Here is a 21,872-nt window from a genome sequence, read left to right as displayed (position 1 = left end):
ACACACACACACACACACACACACACACACACACACACACACACACACACACACACACACACACACACACACACACACACACACACACACACACACACACACACACACACCGTACATATAGCCCTGTCCTGTTGAAATTACATTGTCTATTCATCCCACACCCAGCTCCTCCCATCCATTTAATAAAGCATATTGTTGCCTGACCGCTGCCTGATATACAGCAAATTTACTCAGGGGAAATCAGAGGAAGCGACAAAGTCTACTCCCCCAGCAATAGGACTGGGTATGATTTAAAACTCCCCTATAAAAAGCATACAGACTTAAATCACCAAGACTTCAAAATGTTGCTCTGTTCTGCAAAGGAAGACATTTCAAGGTGTTTTTAATTAAAGAAATAATATAATCACTCATTCCACTAGGAAGAGGAGGGATGCAGAAACCCTCTCATTACTAATCAATACCATTATTAGATTTTTAAGTTTGTTTTCCCAATGTACTAACATTAAAAATGTTAGTTATTTGAATCCTTTGCTAGGTCCGTTCTTTACACATCCACAAATGTTAACCAAGCCAGCAACATTGATATTTGGCAACATTGTACCAGGTATCTGATTAGAAGATTATATACCTCTAAATAATGGGTTCTTAAGTATATGATCTATGATACTTCTAACATGCATCCTTGTGCTAGAAAGACTATTAGAATACACCAACATATCTGAAAATCATTAACAGCTTTCTGATAATGCTTCACCCGTTTCCAATCATGATCCTTCAACCATATTCTAAAAATCCTTTATCCCTTGAGGTAATTAAACTACTTCCGCATGTAGTGAATTGGATGTTTTAAAAGTTTAGAAAAGTGCTTGTTTACCCAAGACAAGAGATAATTAAGGAAATGTAGTAGTTGAATTTCATTATAATTCAGACAGTATCTGCCAATTGATAAGATGATTTGCAAACATTTAAGTGAAAATTGTTATCAGAAAGCAGCAATGTTGTTACAACAAAGCAAACTGTGTCTGGCTGCCTGACAAGTTCTGTAGTAGTGGATAGGGTAGGGACTGTGTTATGAGAGTCAACAGTATTATATATTTTACTTTTAATCTTACTTGATAGAGTCTGTTGAAATCTCCAGCTCACAAGTATATAGGCTATATATCATGTGTCTTTTTACTACCGTAAGGTAATGGATAGGAGCATAGGGGTATATGCAATTACGGTCGAATTCCCGAAAATGTCTAAAAACGGGACATTTTCACCAAAAATTTTTTTTCGACAATGCAATTCAGTACTTTTCGTCAAAAAAACGGACTTTCCAAATTCGACTTTTTGAAATTCCACATTTGTCAAATTCGACATTTCTGCAATGGTACAAATGCGGCAATTCGACAAAAGTATATTCAATTGAAGTTTGTAAATTCGACAACAGTGCTTTTAGACAGTAAATTCGTCATTTTCAATCCGCCACACTTTGCTGGCGGAATCTAATAAAAACATTTTTTTTTCTTTTACATTTGAGCCCTTAATCAAGGGATATATCTGTTATAAGCAATCAACAGCATCACAATTATAAGCAACAAGACCTCCGAAGATCATCTGTCTTACTGATCTGAAATTCAACTCAGTCAACTGACCCGTATTTGTACTTTCAAATATAATAAAAAAAGAAATTACAATAAGAAAAAATAAAGAAGATATACACATACATATATATTCACATGTGTGCAATAACCGTGCCGTACCCGATTTCCCCCCTAATAAAATTTTTTAAAAACATGTTTTTTTTTGTGTTTTTTTTTTATTGGTAATAGCATATCTATTTATATTAGAATGGATTAGGTACTTGGTTTGTCTATTTTGGAGGCACAAGTATTATTTATATATTTTTAAAAATATTATTATAATTTTTTTTTTAAAATGGAATGTTAAAAATCAGAAAAAAAATTGCGTGGGGTCCCCCCTCCTAAGCATAACCAGCCTCGGGCTCTTCGAGTCGGTCCTGGTTCTAAAAATCCAGGGAAAAAACTGACAGGGGATCCCCCGTATTTTTAAAACCAGCACCGGGCTCTGCGCCTGGTGCTGGTGCAAAAAATACGGGGGACAAAAAGCATAGGGGTCCCCCATATTTTTTACACCAGCATCGGGCTCCACTAGCTGGACAGATAATGCCACAGCCGGGGGTCATTTTTATACAGCGCCCTGCGGCCCTGGCATTAAATATCCAACTAGTCACCCCTGGCCGGGGTACCCTGGGGGAGTGGGGACCCCTTCAATCAAGGGGTCCCCCCCCAGCCACCCAAGGGCTAGGGGTGAAGCCCGAGGCTGCCCCCCCATCCAAGGGCTGCGGATGGGGGGCTGATAGTCTTGAGAAAATTGAAAGAATATTGTTTTTTCCAGTAGTACTACAAGTCTCAGCAAGCCTCCCCCGCAAGCTGGTACTTGGAGAACCACAAGAACCAGCATGCGGGAGAAAAACGGGCCCGCTGGTACCTGTAGTTCTACTGGAAAAAAAATACCCAAATAAAAACAGGACACGCACACCATGAGAGTAAAACTTTATTTCACACATGTCGACAAACACATACTTACCTATGTTCACACGCCGACCTCTGTCCACTTGTCCAAGTAGAATCCACGGTGTACCTGTGAATAAAATTATACTCACCTGATCCAGTGTCCTGTGGTCTTTTATTATAATCCACGTACTTGGCAAAAAAAAAAAAAAACGAACACCCGGACCAGGCGGACTGAAAGGGGTCCCATGTTTACACATGGGACCCCTTTCCCCGAATGCAGAGACCCCCCCCGTGACTGCTGTCACAGAAAGGTCTCTTCAGCCAATCAGCGAGCGCAACGTCCTGGCACTCTGCTGATTGGCTATGCGCGTCTGAGCTGTCAGACAGCGCATCGCAAAGCCTCTCCATTATATTCAATGGTGGGAACTTTGCGGTCAGCGGTGAGGTCACCCGCGGTAAGCAATCCCGACTCCGGCGCTCGGGGACAGACAAGGGACAAACGTACACGGATGCTACTCACCGTCACAAGTCTTGCACTCCGATCTTCTCCACTTACAGGTCCCTGTAAGGAGGCAAAGAGAAACAGCCGTGCAGGGCCAAGAACTACCCTAGTGTGCGTCCGCTACACTAGCTACATAAACAGAGCCCTCAAACTAGCTCGCGTGGGTGGTGCGACACAACTATGCACAACTTAAACAACGCATACACTTTGCCCTGCACGGTAACAACATACATCACAATATCGGAATACAAGATCACACGGTGCTGTCCCTTCAAATCCCTCCCGCTGGAAAGGGGGTAGGCGCCGCATGGCCTACCCACCTCCTGTACCTTCCCTTATGTGGGCCCCAGGCCTGCCTACCTAAATACCTCGGGGTGGCCTGGGCCTAGCGCCCAGTGCCACCTGTACTCACCTCGGGGGTCTTATTCACTGGGCCTAGCGCCCCCTAGCTGCACACAGGCCGGAGGCCTGATTTCGCCCACGGGCCTAGCGCCCGCCTAACTTGTTGCCCGTTGGGTGACCTGGGCCTTGTGCCCAAGGTCACCTTTTCATATCCCTAATCGGCCAAAATCCACTAGGGCCTAATGCCCTCTAATGTCCCCACAGGCCTATTGCCTGAACTGCCCCCGGGCCTAGTGCCCGCCTACTGCGCCGCTTTCAGGTGGCTTGGGCCTAATGCCCAAACCCCCTAATCAATGTGGTCGGGTCTGGGTGCTTGGGCCACGGGCCGGGTGGAACCCCGGCTGCACGTGGCCTTGGACCCAGAGAGCCGACCACACTTGTGCCCACAGGCCGGGAGGGCCTGACTGTGCCCACGGGCCTAATGCCCGAACACCCGGCGGTCTAGGGAAAAGGGCCTACCTGACCCGCTGGGAGAGGCACCAGGGGGGAGCTTCGCCAGCCCTTTGCTTCCCACCCCTGGTGACCTCTCTGGCGCTCTTCTTTAATCTTCGGCCGCTGGCCCGTCCTGGCCAGCGGCGCCGCCGTCGCCTCGCCACATCCAGCCGCTGTTGGACATCTTCTTCCTGCCGCCGGACGTCTTCGGGCCTCTTCTGCGGCCACCCGAGCTCCCACCGCGACGTCTTCTTCCTCCGAGTCCCGGCCGCTTCTCTTCCGCTCCGGCGCGCCGACGACCTTCTCCGCTGCTCCCGCCCGTCTTCTTCTCTTTTCGCGCCCCCGCGAGCGGTCTTTTCTTCTGGCTCCCGCCCGGCGTCTGACGTCAGACGCCGGGGGCGGGGCCTATGACGCGGCGAGCGCCGATTGGCTCGCCGCGTCCCTCTCTGATGGGCTGCCGCTCCGGGAGCCGCGATTGGCTCCCGGCGGGCGCCAACGTTTGAAACTACCCGCAGCCTCCGGTCCGGTGCAGGGAAAGGGGTAATCCCTGCACCGGACACCCGCCGCCACGCACCCAGCGCTGGGAACAGACAAGCTGTCCCAGCGCTGTCAGCGACGTTGTCCCGCAGGGGACACAGGCACCCTGGCTGCTGCTGGAATGTGTCCTGTAAAACAGGACACATTCCCACATTTCCCCCCCCTTTTTCCTTTGTAGTCCCTACAAAGTTCCTCACGATGTCCCTTGTCCGCGGGTCAGGGAATTCCGAGGTCCCTCCGGCGAGGTTGTGTTCGAGGGCCCAGCCCGGACGGGCTGTGACCCCACATCCTTCCACCTCCAGCTCCGGGTTCCTCTTCTTACCTCCTGGCCTCCATCGGCGGATCCTCTGGGGGAGTGGCACCTCCTCACGGTCACTCGACGTTGGCCACCAAGGGGAATCTTCCTCCACGGGGACAACAGTCACCCACTCTTGACCTCCGATATCGTCTGTGGCTTCGTCCCTGTCTTCAGGGGGTGGTACCGACCACCACCCAACAGTGGAATCCTCCGGGGCATCCGTTTCCTCCCGGGCAACAACCACCATCTGCCTCATCTCCTTGTGGGGCATCTCCAAAGGTCCCATGTCTTCCTCTGGAACGGGTCCTCCCACGGCATCGCGATCCTCTCCCCGTACGTCCGTCCATTTCGGCACTTCCGGCAGGTATTCTTGCTCCAGGACTACCTCCTCCCCTTCACGGAGGGCATTCAACTGGGAGCATGACTCCACCCGATCCTGCCAGTCACTCTCGTCGGCGCTTCCGATGCCAGAGTCGTCCTCCATCTGTTCTTGGAGGGATTCGTCGGCGGACAGCTCACCGTAGTCCGAGTCCTCCTCCGATATCTGGACTTGGGTATTATTTTCCTCCTCAGCGTACTTCTTCGCTTCCGCTGGCACCTCTGCTTCCTCAGCGTACTCCTTCGCTTCCGCTGGCATCGTTACTCCCTCAGCGTACTCCTTCGCTTCCGCTGGCATCTTTACTTCCTCAGCATACTCCTCTTCCGCTGGCATCTCTAGGTACCCAGGACACACCTGTTCCGCACGTCCTGGGCGTGGACGGTTCCATCGCGGGGAGATTCTGGACGTCTCAGTCACTGGGTCTTCACGCTTTTCTTCGCAGCGTGGTCTCTTCACCTCCCAGTCGTCCACCTCCGCCTTATACGGGAAAGGATTCTGCCTTACTGGGGTCACTTTCTTGGGACAGAGTAGGTCCGCGGCATCTTCCCAGGGGCACTCACTGGCCGCATGTCCTGGTCGCCGACACTTCCAACAAGGGAGGGCCACTGCCACCTTCTCCAAGACGGGTTCCTGGTCCACCTCCTTCACTGGGGAATCTTCACCCGTTGGTTCCGGCTCAGAGGAAATGGGCACCTGCGAACTAACTTCAAGCAGGGTCTTCCGCTCCATTTCCCTGGTTTCCTCCTCCCATCTCTGGGCGCGACCATCCGCAATCATCCGGTCTTCATTCCACAGACAATCGGGAAGCGCATGTCCTCTCGCCTCGCAGAGCGCACACACAGGCTCTGCAGCCACCCGGTCCCAAAGTTGCTGACGAGACTCCGTCATCTGCTTCACCGTGGCCTCGTAGTCCGTCCTGTCTTCCGTCCATGGGCATTCCAGGAGCCGATGTCGGGGATCTCCACAGCTTTCACACCGGGGATCAACCTCGTCTTCGCTCAACTCTTTGTTCCAGGGACAACTGTTATGCTCATGCCCGTAGTTTCCGCAGAGCAAACACCAGGACTCCTTCACTTGGCCCTGCTGACGTCTTCGGTCCGCTTCCTGGACCACCTTCTTTGGGGACGTCTCTCGCCACGTACACTTGTCAGCAAAGTGCCCCGTTTTCCGACATTTCTTGCAGGGCGTCACCGCTGCCTTCTTGCGCCCCTTCTCCCGGCGCTCTTCCTTTCCACGCTGGACCGACCGCTGCACCATCTTCAGGAGGTCTGCCCCGGACACCGTCACCCAGTCGCTCTGGTCCGCACGCGTCCGTGGGTGTGTCTGTTCCGGAGCCATCCGCAGGTAGGTCTTCTTGGTGGCGTTCCACATTGTGTCCGTGATCCGGTCTCTCTGATCCTGCCGACTACGCCAAGTGTGAGAGGTGCGGCTGCGGTGTGGTGGTGCCTGCTGCCGTGCAGGTGTAAATTCGGTACTCACCAGGCGCCGCTCTCTCTCACCTTCAGGTACCGGAACCTTCAACGGACCTGGCAATCTTCAATCGGATCCGGACACGGCGATTCCCTCTCGGAGCTGACCGACAATCGAGCTGAGGAGAGAATAGGTTACCTCAAGGGGGGTATCGACCCTTCTTCCACTGGAAAAGGGGATACCCCAGGGGTGACCGCGACCTTCACCGGTTGGGTGAAAGGTCATCACCGGCACAAAGCCTCAGCCACCCAGATTTCACACACTCGCGCTCTCGCACGTAGTGTGATGAAAAGGATTCTCACGTCCGTGAGCAATCCCGACTCCGGCGCTCGGGGACAGACAAGGGACAAACGTACACGGATGCTACTCACCGTCACAAGTCTTGCACTCCGATCTTCTCCACTTACAGGTCCCTGTAAGGAGGCAAAGAGAAACAGCCGTGCAGGGCCAAGAACTACCCTAGTGTGCGTCCGCTACACTAGCTACATAAACAGAGCCCTCAAACTAGCTCGCGTGGGTGGTGCGACACAACTATGCACAACTTAAACAACGCATACACTCTGCCCTGCACGGTAACAACATACATCACAATATCGGAATACAAGATCACACGGTGCTGTCCCTTCAAATCCCTTCCGCTGGAAAGGGGGTGGGCGCCGCACGGCCTACCCACCTCCTGTACCTTCCCTTATGTGGGCCCCAGGCCTGCCTACCTAAATACCTCGGGGTGGCCTGGGCCTAGCGCCCAGTGCCACCTGTACTCACCTCGGGGGTCTTATTCACTGGGCCTATCTCCCCCTAGCTGCACACAGGCCGGAGGCCTGATTTCGCCCACGGGCCTAGCGCCCGCCTAACTTGTTGCCCGTTGGGTGACCTGGGCCTTGTGCCCAAGGTCACCTTATCATATCCCTAATCGGCCAAAATCCACTAGGGCCTAATGCCCTCTAATGTCCCCACAGGCCTATTGCCTGAACTGCCCCCGGGCCTAGTGCCCGCCTACTGCGCCGCTTTCAGGTGGCTTGGGCCTAATGCCCAAACCCCCTAATCAATGTGGTCGGGTCTGGGTGCTTGGGCCACGGGCCGGGTGGAACCCCGGCTGCACGTGGCCTTGGACCCAGAGAGCCGACCACACTTGTGCCCACGGGCCGGGAGGGCCCGACTGAATGCCCACAGGCCGGGAGGGCCTGACTGTGCCCACGGGCCTAATGCCCGAACACCCGGCGGTCTAGGGAGGAGCGGGTACAGGGGCACCTGAAAAGGGCCTACCTGACCCGCTGGGAGAGGCACCAGGGGGGAGCTTCGCCAGCCCTTTGCTTCCCACCCCTGGTGACCTCTCTGGCGCTCTTCTTTAATCTCGCCGCGTCCAGCCGCCGTTGGACATCTTCTTCCTGCCGCCGGACGTCTTCGGGCCTCTTCCGCGGCCACCCGAGCTTTCACCGCGACGTCTTCTTCCTCCGAGTCCCGGCCGCTTCTCTTCCGCTCCGGCGCGCCGACGACCTTCTCCGCTGCTCCCGCCCGTCTTCTTCTCTCTTCGCGCCCCCGCGCGCGGTCTTTTCTTCTGGCTCCCGCCCGGCGTCTGACGTCAGACGCCGGGGGCGGGGCCTATGACGCGGCGAGCGCCGATTGGCTCGCCGCGTCCCTCTCTGATGGGCTGCCGCTCCGGGAGCCGCGATTGGCTCCCGGCGGGCGCCAACGTTTGAAACTACCCGCAGCCTCCGGTCCGGTGCAGGGAAAAGGGTAATCCCTGCACCGGACACCCGCCGCCACGCACCCAGCGCTGGGGACAGACAAGCTGACCCAGCGCTGTCAGCGACGTTGTCCCGCAGGGGACACAGGCATCCTGGCTGCTGCTGGAATGTGTCCTGTAAAACAGGACACATTCCCACACAGAGAGAGATAGATTTGGGTGTGGTGAGTTAAATCTGCAATCTAAATTGCAGTGTAAAAATAAAGCAACCAGTATTTACCCTGCACAGAAACAAAATAACCCACCCAAATCTAACTCTCTCTGCAAATGTTATATCTGCCCTCCCTGCAGTGCACTTGGTTTTGCACAACTGCTAAAAAAATTCCTGCTGCGATCAACTTGGAATTACCCCCTTAGCCTGAACTTCAGGTGATTCCAATGATGAGTATGTGGGTGCTCACTCAGAGTGGCTGCGGAGATTGCCTTTCATAAAGAGTTAGCGTAATGCACAAGTGTCAGATCTCCAGCAAAGTGTTATGTCCTACAGCAGTGCCGTTTCTAGCGGCGGGCGAGCCGTGCAACCGCACGGGGCGCCCGCCGCGGCACTTTGTGACTCCTTATCTCCTCTCCCCGAGCGCTCCTGCTCGGGGGGCGGAGTTTCGCGGAATGACGCGTTTGCGTCGTGACGTCACGACGCAAACGCGTCATTCCGCGAAACTCTGCCCCCCGAGCAGGAGCGCTCGGGGAGAGGAGATAAGGAGATACGCATGGAAGGAGGAGGCGGCCGGCGCGATGGACGTGAGGCGGCGGGACCGAAGAGCGGGAAGATGTAAGTATCCTCTCTCTCTTTCTCCCTCTTCCTTCCCCCCCACTTGAAACCTGCCTGCCGCACTGTGTAAAATGGGGACACCTGCCTATGGGGATACCTGCCTGCCGCACTGTATAAAATGGGGACACCTGCATATGGGGTTGCCTGCTGCACTGTATAAAATGGGGACACCTGCATATGGGGTTGCCTGCCGCACTGTATAAAATGGGGACACCTGCCTATGGGGTTGCCTGCCGCACTGTATAAAATGGGGACACCTGCCTATGGGGTTGCCTGCCGCACTGTGTAAAATGGGGACACCTGCCTGCCGCACTGTGTAAAATGGGAACACCTGCCTGCCGCACTGTGTAAAATGGGGACACCTGCCTGCCGGACTGTGTAAAATGGGGACACCTGCCTGCCGGACTGTGTAAAATGGGGACACCTGCCTGCTGCACTGTGTAAAATGGGGATACCTGCCTGCCGCACTGTGTAAAATGGGGGCACCTGCCTGCGTACTGTGTAAAATGGTGATATCTGCCTGCCGCACTGTGTAAAATGGGGATACCTGCCTACCGTACTGTGTAAAATGGGGATACCTGCCTACCGTACTGTGTAAAATGGGGATACCTGCCTACCGCACTTTGTAAAATGGGGACACCTGCCTGCCGCGCTGTGTAAAATGGGGACACCTGCCTGTCGCGCTGTGTAATATGGGGACACTTGCCTGCTGTAATGTGTAAAAAGGGGACTTTTTTTATTTTTATTTTTTTTCCCCTGTGGTGGGTGTGATGATATCAGACCAGGCTGCGCGCACTTTAATGAGACCACACCCATTTTAATCAGGCCACATACACTTGTCGGGAGCGCGCGCGCCGAAGGCTATATGGGGGGGGGGGGGCGCATTTTGAAATCTCGCACTGGGAGCCAAATTGTCTAGAAACGGCCCTGTCCTACAGAGTACTTAAGAGATAGTGGGCCTGATTCAGAGATGCACGCAATGTTAATGTCGGTCGCAGTGAAGCAATTTTTTGGCACTGCACATGCCTCAAAGCCGCACAGCGGTTGTGCACGTGCAGAGGAATTATCCACAAAGTGAATGACAAGCAGTCAGCGTTTGGGGGAGGTAACAGGGTATGGGGTAGCTAGAAAACCACAGCTATGTTAGGACTGTTTTCTGGATGCTGTCTAGTTAGCCACTGTGAATTCATACACAGCTGGAGGGCCCAGGCTTCTTAGGAGAGACGCTCAGTCTGAGACAGCATCAGGTTACTCAGTGTTGCGATGGTGACACCAGTGTTCCTTATGTATAGGAGCGGCAGTGGGCATCTCTGGGCACAAGACAGCAGCTGAACCATTAGCATATTTTCGCAAGTACCCTGTGAGCGTCATCGCAGCTGCACATGATGCAACTGTATCAGGCACAATGTGAGTACTGCCATGTAGTGTGATGAGACAGCATGAATTAAGAGGTTAATTCATTTTAACTGTAAAATAACTTGTTGCAGCTAGGTGATTTATGCTTGGGAACGAAAGATAAGAGACTGTAAATAAATAAATCTTTATAATTTAATTATCCAATCAATATGACCTAGTGCCATAAGCGGTAATTCAGCACATCTACACCTGCTGCATCTGAACTGCATCTGTTCTCCTGTAATCACACATGCATGTGCACACCTGTTTTCTAATTTGACACATATGTTACAGGACCCTGAAGTGAGGAGACTGAACTACAGACATTGGGTGAACCCAGAATTAAACACATCATCCTAACGCGATCTATTAGCCGTGGAGGTTTTCAGCTGCCTGATATAAAAAATATATTATTATGCTATTATCCTGAACAGGATATTAGACTAGACCAGGAATTGTGATTTTAAGCTATGGGTAGAACTGCATATGCATGCAGCAATATCCAGAAATATACCCTTGGCTCTCTAAGGGGATCCGGTCTGAAGATCGACAGTGTCTAGGTCGACAATGTTTAGGTCGACCACTATAGGTCGACAGTCACTATGTCGACATGGATGGAAGGTTGACAGGGTTTTTAGGTCGACATGTGCTACCACACCCCTCTCTAAGCTATCTCCCTCTCATACAATGATCTATCCTACCCTTTGCTCCTGGAAGGTTCTACGACATTTAACTTACATTTCTTCAGCGTTTGACCCTTTGACATCCTTTATAGCAAATGCGGACTTTCCACCTGGTCTAAATCCATCCCAGTTTTCTAACTGGACTGCTGAGGTTCTTTTTAGGGTCGGCCAGCTGACAACAACTACTGCTGTGAAAAAATTCTCTGTGGTTCGGACTAGATGGAATATCCCACAGCCAGATTTCTGGAAATTTTTACAAGTACGTCACTTCTTAAGCTCCAACATTAGACTTAAACAGGCTTCCTGTGAGTTATCGCCATTTGAGAGACTTTATGTCTCCACAGGTAACCCCACTCATACGGTTTTCACTCTGTACAAACTCCTTCAACCTACTGACTCCCCGATTTCCTCTTCCTTTACCCAAACGTGGTAAAGAGATGTAGGTGCGACCTTCACTGATAAAGAATGGGAAACTATCTTCCATAAAACGCATGCAAGTTCTGTATGTATCCAAGCTAGGGAGACCCAGTATGAGATACTTATGCGCTGGTATAGATATCCTTCCCTTCTTCACACAATGTACCCCTCCTCCTCCGCTAAATGTTTGCCATGCCTCACAGCGAAAGGAACAATGCTGTATATATGGTGTGACCGCCCTCTTTTACAAACATTCTGGCTCGATGTCATCACGATTTCCCGAACTATTCTTTCTATCTATATTCCTGATGACCCAGTCTTCTGGCTTTTAAACCACTCACCTACACCTGTATCACAATTCAAAAAATTATTACGGCATTTAGGTAATGCAGCCCGTGCAACCATACCTGTACTTTGGAGATCTCCTGTCCCACCCACCCATAAAGCTTGGTTCTCTAGACTAGACTACTATATGCATATGGAAGACGCACTACTTTCAGCAGTAGGCAGATCATCTGATTTTACAGCCATGTGGTTTCCATGACTTGAATACAAGGTCTCCACAGTTTACAAGGATTATATGTCAAATATTGGATGAGACTCGGGTTCCACTGTAAGATTGGAGCTAATTTGAACTTTTTTCTAGGAATGTGGTCAATGGTTCTCTTTTCTCCTTTCCTTTTTCTTTACTCTTTTCCCTCTTTTCTTTCTTTTGTTGAATCTGAAAACTGAAATGTTTTATTTTTAATCTTATGGATATTCTGATATGTTGAGCAAATACTTTGTTTGAGGACCCTGTGAATACCTTTTCTTTCACTTGCTTGTGATGCTGGATTCCTCACCGTTCTGACCATTATTTGTTCATTATGTAACATTGGTCATGTTGTATACTGTAATGCCTTTTCCCCCCCTTGTTTTCAATAAAAAACAGATATTACAAAAAATACAGTGGGTGAACCAAAGGTGTTACAAACTGGACTAAATTTAACACACTAGACCAGTGCTTCCCAAACTTTTTTGAATTACGGCGCCCTAGAGTATCAGAATTTTTTTACATGGCACCCCTGGGCCAAAAGTTTCTTATTGAGAAATTTTTAAAGAAATATTAAGTAAATCATGTTTATGTCTTAGGTACAATTGTGTGGTGAGGGAAAAGATTTGCTTTGGTTTGTCTACATATTTTATTATTGAGAGCCACCAGGACTGGTTTTGCCTATTACTTTGACCATAAATAAGTTGAAATGGTCCTGGTCCATCAATACAAGGCACCCCCTGCAAGCGTCCTGAGGCACCACAGTTTGCCACGGCACACATTTTGAGAACCACTGCACTAGACCCAAGAGTAATCGCTGAACAACTGAACAGGGGATTCATTAAAGGATCACTATGCTTAAAATAAATTAAAAAAAAATATTTAATAATATCTGGTAAAATGTAGATACTTTGATTGAACATTGGAACTGTAATGTCTATGTAAACAGATAGTAGCTTGCTTTGCCAGAGTTGTCTTTGACATAGATCAAGAAATATTTATAGTTCATACATTTGAGAGTGTTATTTCTGTATCTCTGGTGCCTAAAGGGGCTCCTGTGTCCTGCATCTGGCCAGGTATTAACCAGCACAGAGATTTGTGAAAGATGTGTAAGCAGACAGCAGACAGAAAGGTATGTCCACATAGGATGTCTGTTGCTAAACTCATGTATTTCTTTTAATATAATGAACTGGGAGGGTGACTGTCCATATACATTATATATTACTTATTAATATATACTCAGTGGTGCCGAGAGGGGGAGGGAGCAGATACAAATTACCCAGACCTGGGCTGCTAGAGGGGCCCAGGTCCGATACCCCAGTATAATTTTGCTGTTGCCGGCATTGGCAGCACCATCTTCCTGGGGATCTCTTCGGGAAAATGGCACCACACATAGAAAGCAAAGACTCTGGCACTGTGCCAGAGTCTTTGCTCTCTAGTGGCCAGTGTCATCTTCCCATATGCGCCCCCTGCCCCCCTCCAGGTTAAAAATAGGATTTTAATTACCTACCGGTAAATCCTTTTCTCATAGTCCGTAGGGGATACTGGGAATCCATTTAGTACAATGGGGTATAGACGGGTCCAATATGAGCCATGGGCACTTTAAGAAATTGATAGTGTGCGCTGGCTCCTCCCTCTATGTCCCTCCTACCAGACTCAGTCTAGGAAACTGTGCCCGAGGAGACGGACATACTTTGAGAGAAGGATAGATAAGGAAAGTGGTGAGATTACGAACCAGCACACACAACAAGAGGAAAGCCATGCTAACCAAACTTAAAACATGAACAGCAACAGCTGAGCAAACCAGAACACTTAACCAAGTAACAGTGCAGGAAGAACGAAGCACTGGGCAGGGGCCCAGTATCCCCTACGGACTACGAGAAAAGGATTTACCGGTAGGTAATTAAAATCCTATTTTCTCTTACGTCCTATGAGATACCTCCGAATCTATTTAAAACCATGGGGAAGTACCAAAGCTCCCAAACCGGGTGGGAGAGTGCTGAGGGTCCTGCAGAACTCATTGACCAAACTGAAGGTCCTCAGAGGCCAAAGTATCTAACTTGTAAAACTTAGCAAACGTTTTTGAACCCGACCAAGTAGCTACTCGGCAGAGCTGTAAAGCCGAGACACATGGGCAGCTGCCAAAGAAGAACCCACCGACCTAGTAGAGTGGGCCTGTACAGATTTTGGAACCGGATAGCCTGCCGTGGAATAAGCATGCTGGATAGTGAGCTTGATCCAGCGTGCAGTTGACTGCTTTGAAGCAGGACACCCAATTTTATTGGGATCATAGAGAACGAACAACGAGTCCGATTACCTGTGACAAGCTGATCTCTTTACATACACCTTCAAAGCCCTCACAACATCCAAAGACTTGGAAGTAGCAGAGGTGTCCGTAACAACCGGAACCACAATAGTTTGGTTGATGTGAAACGCAACACCACCTTAGGAAGAAATTGCTGACGAGTTCTGAGTTCAGCTCTGTCCTCATGGAAAATTAGGTAGGGGCTCTTGTGAGACAATGCCCTTAGCTGCGATACACTTCTTGCTGAAGCCAAGGCCAACAGTGTGATGTCTTCCACGCAAGGTACTTTACGTCAACCTCCTGTAACAGTTCAAACCAGTCCGATTGGAGGAACTGCAGCACCAAATTGAAATCCCAAGGTGCCGTGGAAGCCAATTGTTTCTGAAAGAAAATAGACAAGGCCAAAATCTGTATTTTTATGGAGCCTAGATGTAGGCCCACATCCACTCCCGACTGCAGAAAAAGCAGGAAACGTCCCAGATGAAATTTCACTGCAGAATATTGTCTGCTATCACACCAAGAGACATATTTCTTCCAAATACAGTGGTAATGTTTTGACGTTACCCCCTTCCTGGCTTGGATCATGGTCGGGATGACCTTGTCAGTAATCCCTCTCCTGGCTAGAATCAGCCGTTCAACTTCCATGCCGTTAAACGTAGCTATGGTAAGTCTTGATAGACGAACGGGCCCTGTTGCAGAAGATCCTCGCAAAGAGGTAAAGGCCACAGATCTTCGAGCAGCACCTCGAGAAGATCCGCATACGAGGCCTTCGAGGCCAGTCCAGAGCAATGAGGATTGCTTGAACCTTTTCTCTTTTTAGAATTCTTGGGATCAGAGGAAGTGGAAGAAACACGTACACCAGCTGGTAGACCAACGGAGTTGTCAGACCATCTACCACCACTGCTTGTGGGTCCCTCGACCTGGAACAATACCGCCTGAGCTTCTTGTTGAGTCAAGAGGCCATCATGTCAATTTGTGGAAATCCCCACTGATGTGTCAACCACCAGAACACCTCCGGGTGAAGCCTCCACTCCCCCGGGTGCAGGTCATGTCTGCTGAGGAAGTCTGCTTCCCAGTTGTCTACTCCCAGACTGAAGACCGCTGACAATGCCACAGCATTTTTTTCTGCCCAGGGGAGAATTCTTGACACCTCTTGCATTGCAGCTCTGCTTTTCGTTCTGCCCTGTCGGTTTATGTACATCACTGCCGTCACATTGTCTAACTGGACCTGAATGGCCTGATTCTGAAGAAGAGATGAGGCCTGCAGAAGGGTGTTGTATATGTGATGTTAGTGTATTAGAATGCTTAATATTTGTAGACACTCCCTTACTAATCTGTGTAAGCCTGAATCTTCAGTGATGGTCCCTAGGACAAGGGGGATGCTGGGAAGTGGGTGGTCCAGTGTGCAGTGTGTCTGGAGTTGGTGATGGAATAAACAGCACAGCAGTGAACTCACATGTCTCTGTGTCCTGATGACTGGATTTACAAACATATGAACAAAACATGGTGTCAGAAGAAGTTTAACTTGGACTGTTAGTGCTCTCAGAGTGTGAAAGAATCCTGCAGAAGTCTGTGAGGCTGTGATACTCAGTGTCTCCTAAGCCTGCCGTGTGCTCCTCTCTTCAAACAGTGAGTAACCATGGATAAACTGGCTCCTCCAACCGGCATGCTGATGTCTGGTAACTTGTCTGAAAACTGGAAAAGATTTAAGCAAAGGTTTAATATATATCTTGCTGCATGTGGAGCTGATACAGAGGCTGACAAAACGAAGGCATCCATTTTCCTCCATGTGATAGGAGAGGATGTGCTGGACATTTATAATAGTTTTCAGTTTGCTGAAGGGCAGAATATGGTGCTATCTTCTATAATGCAAAAGTTTGAAGATTACTTTGTGCCAAGGAAAAATGTGACATATGAAAGACATAACTTTTTCACATGTGATCAGAAGTCTGTAGATGGATTTGATCAGTATGTTACAGAGCTGCAATCACTCAGTAAAACCTGTGAGTTTGGTGATTTAAAGGATTCACTGATTAGAGATCGTATTGTCTGTGGAATGCCTGATAAAGAACTCAGAGAGAGATTGCTGAGAGAGCAAGACCTAACACTAGAAAAGGCAGTGACTATGGGCAGTGGCGCACCCAGGGGGGGTTTCCGAGCACCCATAAACCCCCCTCCACCAAAAAATAAATTAAAAATGTTTTATTTTTTATTTTTATTTTTTGCTGCATGAGTATTATTAATGGCTGTCTAGCATCCTCTGCAGCCTGCTGTCTTCCTGGTGGCACTTGTAAGTGCTTAATAAAATTTTACTTTCTTTTAATTATAGTACATATATATCCATGTGCATACATATATACACATGTATATACATACGTATAAACACACACACACACACACACACACACGGTATATATACATGTGTATATATACGTGTACTGTATATATATATATATATATATATATATATATATCAATACAAAATGTCAAAAGGGAGCTAGAAATGTTGTGTACATACAATATCCTTCCAGATTATGACCGCAAAGTGATAAAAACAATAGATTTTATTCACATATTCACCAAGTACATCATACTTTTAGTGAACGGAGATTATTACATGAAAATCCAATGGTAAATATAATAAAAATACAGTTTACAATGTTATTGCAGACATGATAACAGACAATGTATCCCATCAAATGGTGTATTATACAGGATGTCTGATGTTTTCACAAGAAACACTACCCGACGCGTTTCGTCCCAAGGACTTCATCAGGGGTTCATGTCTATTTGATAGATATGAATCAAATAAGAAAATTATTAAAAATTATTTTTCCAATATACCATGTTGATCATAATCTGAAAATAGTGTTTGATACATACCAATCAAAGTAGGGGCCAAAAACCGATTTTTACGGTATAATTAGTCCCACAATCAATTTCTGAAAGAACCATATCATAATGAAAATTAATTAATTAATTGCATAATAAGGGTAATTAAATAATCCACTACTATAAAGGAGGGGGGGTGGTACATGAAATTTAAATGGATCTATATAGATGGATTAATATAGATGGATTAAATAGATCTCGTTAATATTCATGGAAACAATCATATATGGACATAATCAACTTAATAGTGATGTATAATTGCAAAAATACAGATGCTAGAATTTATAGAGTTGATAAAAGACCATATATAATGGTCATATATTGTTACCAGTATATACAATAATAACATTAATGGAGAATTTCCATACAATTGTGCCTCATATAACTACAGAATACTTGCAAATAGTCCAAACTGGTATTTAAATATTAATAAGTACATACCAAAAAAGGATTTAAAATCAAATGATCACGCTGAATGTATCAATTTTCACCACGGGTCCAGCCTATAATATATATATATATATATATATATATATATATCAATTTTATCCGTCAATTAATCCCCTATACAGATGGGGGATAATTCGCTCCAAAAAAGGGGCCAGAAAAATAATTGATTGTACATACCCTCATAGGAGTGCAAACTGTAGGATTATGCTGTTGTGGTCTCTATTAGCTATAACCACCTTTACAATGTTCAGCCTATGAAACAATTGATGATAATCATGTGCTATTTTCCAAATGAATCCCAGGCTCACATGTTACAATGGAGCTGCATTTGCATCAATTTATATGACAGAGAATGATTCATTATTAGATTACATTGAATAACAAAATGGGACCTTAAACATATACAGATTCTCATAATCTATCTCAATTATAACATGATGACAAACATAGTTAATATGAACCAACATTTATGTGTCAACTCAGCCCTCCAGTGTATAGATTCTCACTAAAGAATACTGTTACAGAGAACAGAAACATTGTAACTTACTTTGAATAGTAGCAGCCTCTCCTGAACAGCAGTGTAACATCATGCTGGGCAGGGGGGTTTAAGTACTCTCAGCCTGATATATTCACTTCCTGTATGTGTGAAGCTTGTTAGTGCCTAATTGCCTCTTTCTGCTTTGTTTTTCATTGATTCATTAGAATCTGTGACTAGGTCTCTTTATTAACAAGTGCCCAGGAATCTTAATTTTTATTAAATGTTGTTTTTTATTAAATGTTGTTTTTTAGCCGCAGTGGACGCATTCGTTGTCTATGCGTTCCACTGCGGTCTCCGGCGTGCGTTCCATTGCCCTCGCTTCCGCTTTGTCTAGCGGAAGTGATAAGGTAATGAGAACGGTTGGGTGCATCTGTAGTGACAAACCTAAACCGTGTATATATTTAACATTACCTCATTTACACTATGTAAACTCTACCTATTAGGTGCATATGGTTTATTAATTATATTATTCCAAATCAGAGTGGACGCATTCATTATCCATGCGTTTCACTGTGATCCCGGCCTGCGTTCCATTGCCTCCGCTTCCGGAAAAACGCCATGAAGATATGGTGGCACATAAAATTTATTGTGGCTACGGTGATCAATGTTTTAATTGAACCCTTTATATTTCTATGAAGATTTCTTGTCAGTGTTAGTGCTGATGTGCATTTTATTTGCGCTACATACAGAAAGAATGCGCATTAATAAAGTGACCGTGAATAGTTAATACTGATTTAATGATTATCCTTGCAAACCCTGTGATTAAACTTATAACCTACCTAATTAATTGGCATTATTATGTCTAAATTTGAGACCACATGATTTAGTGTTAAGGTCAATTGACTGTTAATTGACATAAGGCTTACTTAATTTACCTACTAATTACTCCTAAATGTGCCCATTAATAATCCTACTGGTGTTTCCCTTAATGTGATATATTAATAATATATTAATAATATTAGATACCTTGAAAAACTCACATTAATCTGGTTTATCCAATTTAATTATGATCATTTTAATATAATTTAATTATTAACCATTATAAGAGACTAAAGTTAATGAGTTTAAATATAAATCCTACCCAATTGATTATATCTATTGTGATACTGAAATCTATGTTAATTCTTCCCAGTGCTGTTTAATTCAGTGCTGATTACAAGAAATCCAATCCACTTGACTAAATTAACCTACTGCTCGATTATAACATGATATACCAATCAATAACATATTCTGACTGGTTGAGCTGGTTACAACAATAAATGTCCGTTCATTCACATAAAAACATAGCATTACAGCACTTTTTACAAAAAAGAGACAATATCGCATCCTTCATTATGTCCATTAGGGGTTAGAGTGTCTAAAGTATAGATCCAGAATGTTTCTTTTTTAGATAATGTAAGATCTCTACTTCCCCCCTTTTGGTCTACCTGAATGTGCTCTAAAATAGTAAACGAAAAGTTGTTCTTGTCAATTTTTGACCCATGTTTGTCCCTATAGTGCCTAGGTAAACTATGTGTACATACTTTATTTTTTATATTTCTAATATGCTCTTGCACTCTGATTTTTACCTGTCTTTTTGTTTTTCCTATATAAGATAATTTGCAACTGCAGGTGATCCTATAAATCACATACTCAGTATTGCAGTTTGCCAATTGATTGAGCTTGTATGTGCGACCTGTATGCATCACACAGCTAAAGGGTTTTCTTTCCATATAGTCGCAACAGATGCATTTAGAACAGGGAAAGCAGCCTTTGGAGGCAATAAAATTACCCGGGTTGGGGACAGTCGTCTTTCCTGTAACCACTTTACTGGGTGCTATGATGTTTTTCAAGTTATTGGCTCTACGAAATATCAATTCAGGTTTAGTCGGTAGTTCAGGACCCAGGATAGGGTCATTTTTTAAAATCCCCCAATGTTTCTCCAATATCTTTCTTATACTGTAATTCTCACAGTTGTACTGGGTAATGAAAGGTCTAGAGTGTTGGTATTTACCACCTTCAGACTTTATCTTGGGAACTAACATTGTTTCCCTTTCTCTATTCCCAGCTTTGATCTTAGCTGTATCAATCAGTTCTTTACTATAACCTCGTTCTAAGAATCTTTCTGTTAGGATAGATGCTTGTTCCCAATAGTCCTCTAAGTTGGTACAATTCCTTCTGATGCGTAAAAATTGTGCATAAGGTACTCCTTCTTTCCATCTTGTTAGATGGCAGCTGGTCTGAGGGATATAGCTGTTGGCATCAACCTCTTTGAAGTGTGCCTTTGTTTGTATTATTTTGCCAGGGATACCCACTAACACTAGATCCAAAAATTCAATAGTGGTGGTATTTGTTTGATGAGTGAATTTGAGGTTAAACTCATTATCCTGTATGAAAACTAAAAATTCATCAATACTGGAGGAGTTACCCTGCCAAATGAATAGGAGGTCATCTATAAATCTCTGGTAGAATAGTACGTTCTTTTTGAACTCAGATTGATAGATAAATGACTCTTCCCAATCCCCCATATAGAGATTTGCATAAGCCGGGGCAAATTTTGTCCCCATGGCTGTACCTTGTACCTGTAGGTACTGCTTCTGGTTGTATTCAAAGAAGTTATGTTCAAGAATGTATTTGATACTGTCAAGCATAAATTCCCTGCCCAATTTGGTCATTTCTAGATCTTTTAAAAGAATTTTCTCTATTGTTTGCAAGCCTGTTTTATGTGGAATTGTAGAGTACAAAGATTGTACATCGATGGTTAACCATCTTAGGTCCTCTGACCATGTCACTGTACTCAGTTTTTGAAGGACATCAGTAGAGTCCCTTAGATGGGATTTTAACTGTAATACATAGGGTTGCAATTTTATGTCCAAATAATGGGACAAGTTTGATGATAACGAGTTAATTCCCGCAACTATGGGCCTTCCAGGGGGAGTGTTTTTGTTCTTATGCACTTTGGGGATATGATAAAAGGTTGGCATGGTTGGATGCTTAATGTAAAGGAAGTCAAATTCTTCCTTACATATAACTTCATTTTTCAATGCTCCAGAAAGGAGTGTAGCCAATTTATCTTGGTACCCGGCCGTAGGGTTCTCCGAAAGTTCCACATATGTAGTGTTATCATAAAGTATTTTGATAGCTTCATCTGTGTACGCTTTTTTTGATTGGAGCACCACAGCTCCACCTTTATCTGCTCCCTTAATTACTAAATCCTTGTCTTCTCTCAGGGTTTTCAAAGCCTTCTTTTCCTGGGGATTCAGATTTGCGTTGTATTTATTCTCCTTAATGTTCAAATTCCTGAATTCATTTTTGACCGTATCATAGAATATATCTAAGTGGCTTCCCCTAGACTCCACAGGGTAAAATTTGGACGGTAAAGATACTATTGGTTTTTTACCACTTGGTGTTGAAGTTAGTTGTGGGTTTTTTAAGAAATGTCTCTGAATGGTTAATTTTCGTATATATTTACTTAAATCAATAAATAAATCAAACTTATTAACGTTGGTATCTGGTGCAAATTTTAGACCTTTCGTTAATAATGACTCCTCCGCTGTGGATAGTTCTCTCGTTGTAGTGTTGATGATTCCTGACGGGGTTTTTCTTGATGGAATAGTGCCCGTCTT

General features: G+C 46.1%; 1 long non-coding RNA gene across 1 annotated transcript; it reads right to left on the bottom strand.

Moving 5' to 3' along the window:
• Positions 1-16,933: 16,933 nt before the first annotated feature.
• LOC134943505 (uncharacterized) lies at positions 16,934-18,367 on the bottom strand. Its single transcript, XR_010181578.1, has 3 exons — positions 18,277-18,367; positions 17,271-17,329; positions 16,934-17,173 (listed from the first exon to the last, which is right to left on the bottom strand). It is a non-coding gene; the product is annotated as an uncharacterized LOC134943505 (long non-coding RNA).
• Positions 18,368-21,872: the final 3,505 nt, after the last annotated feature.

This window comes from Pseudophryne corroboree, chromosome 7 (genome assembly GCF_028390025.1).
Source record: "Pseudophryne corroboree isolate aPseCor3 chromosome 7, aPseCor3.hap2, whole genome shotgun sequence".
Taxonomy (NCBI): Eukaryota; Metazoa; Chordata; class Amphibia; order Anura; family Myobatrachidae; genus Pseudophryne; species Pseudophryne corroboree.
The sequence above is the reverse complement of the archived record's forward strand: the minus strand, read 5'-3'. Positions and strand labels throughout refer to the sequence as shown.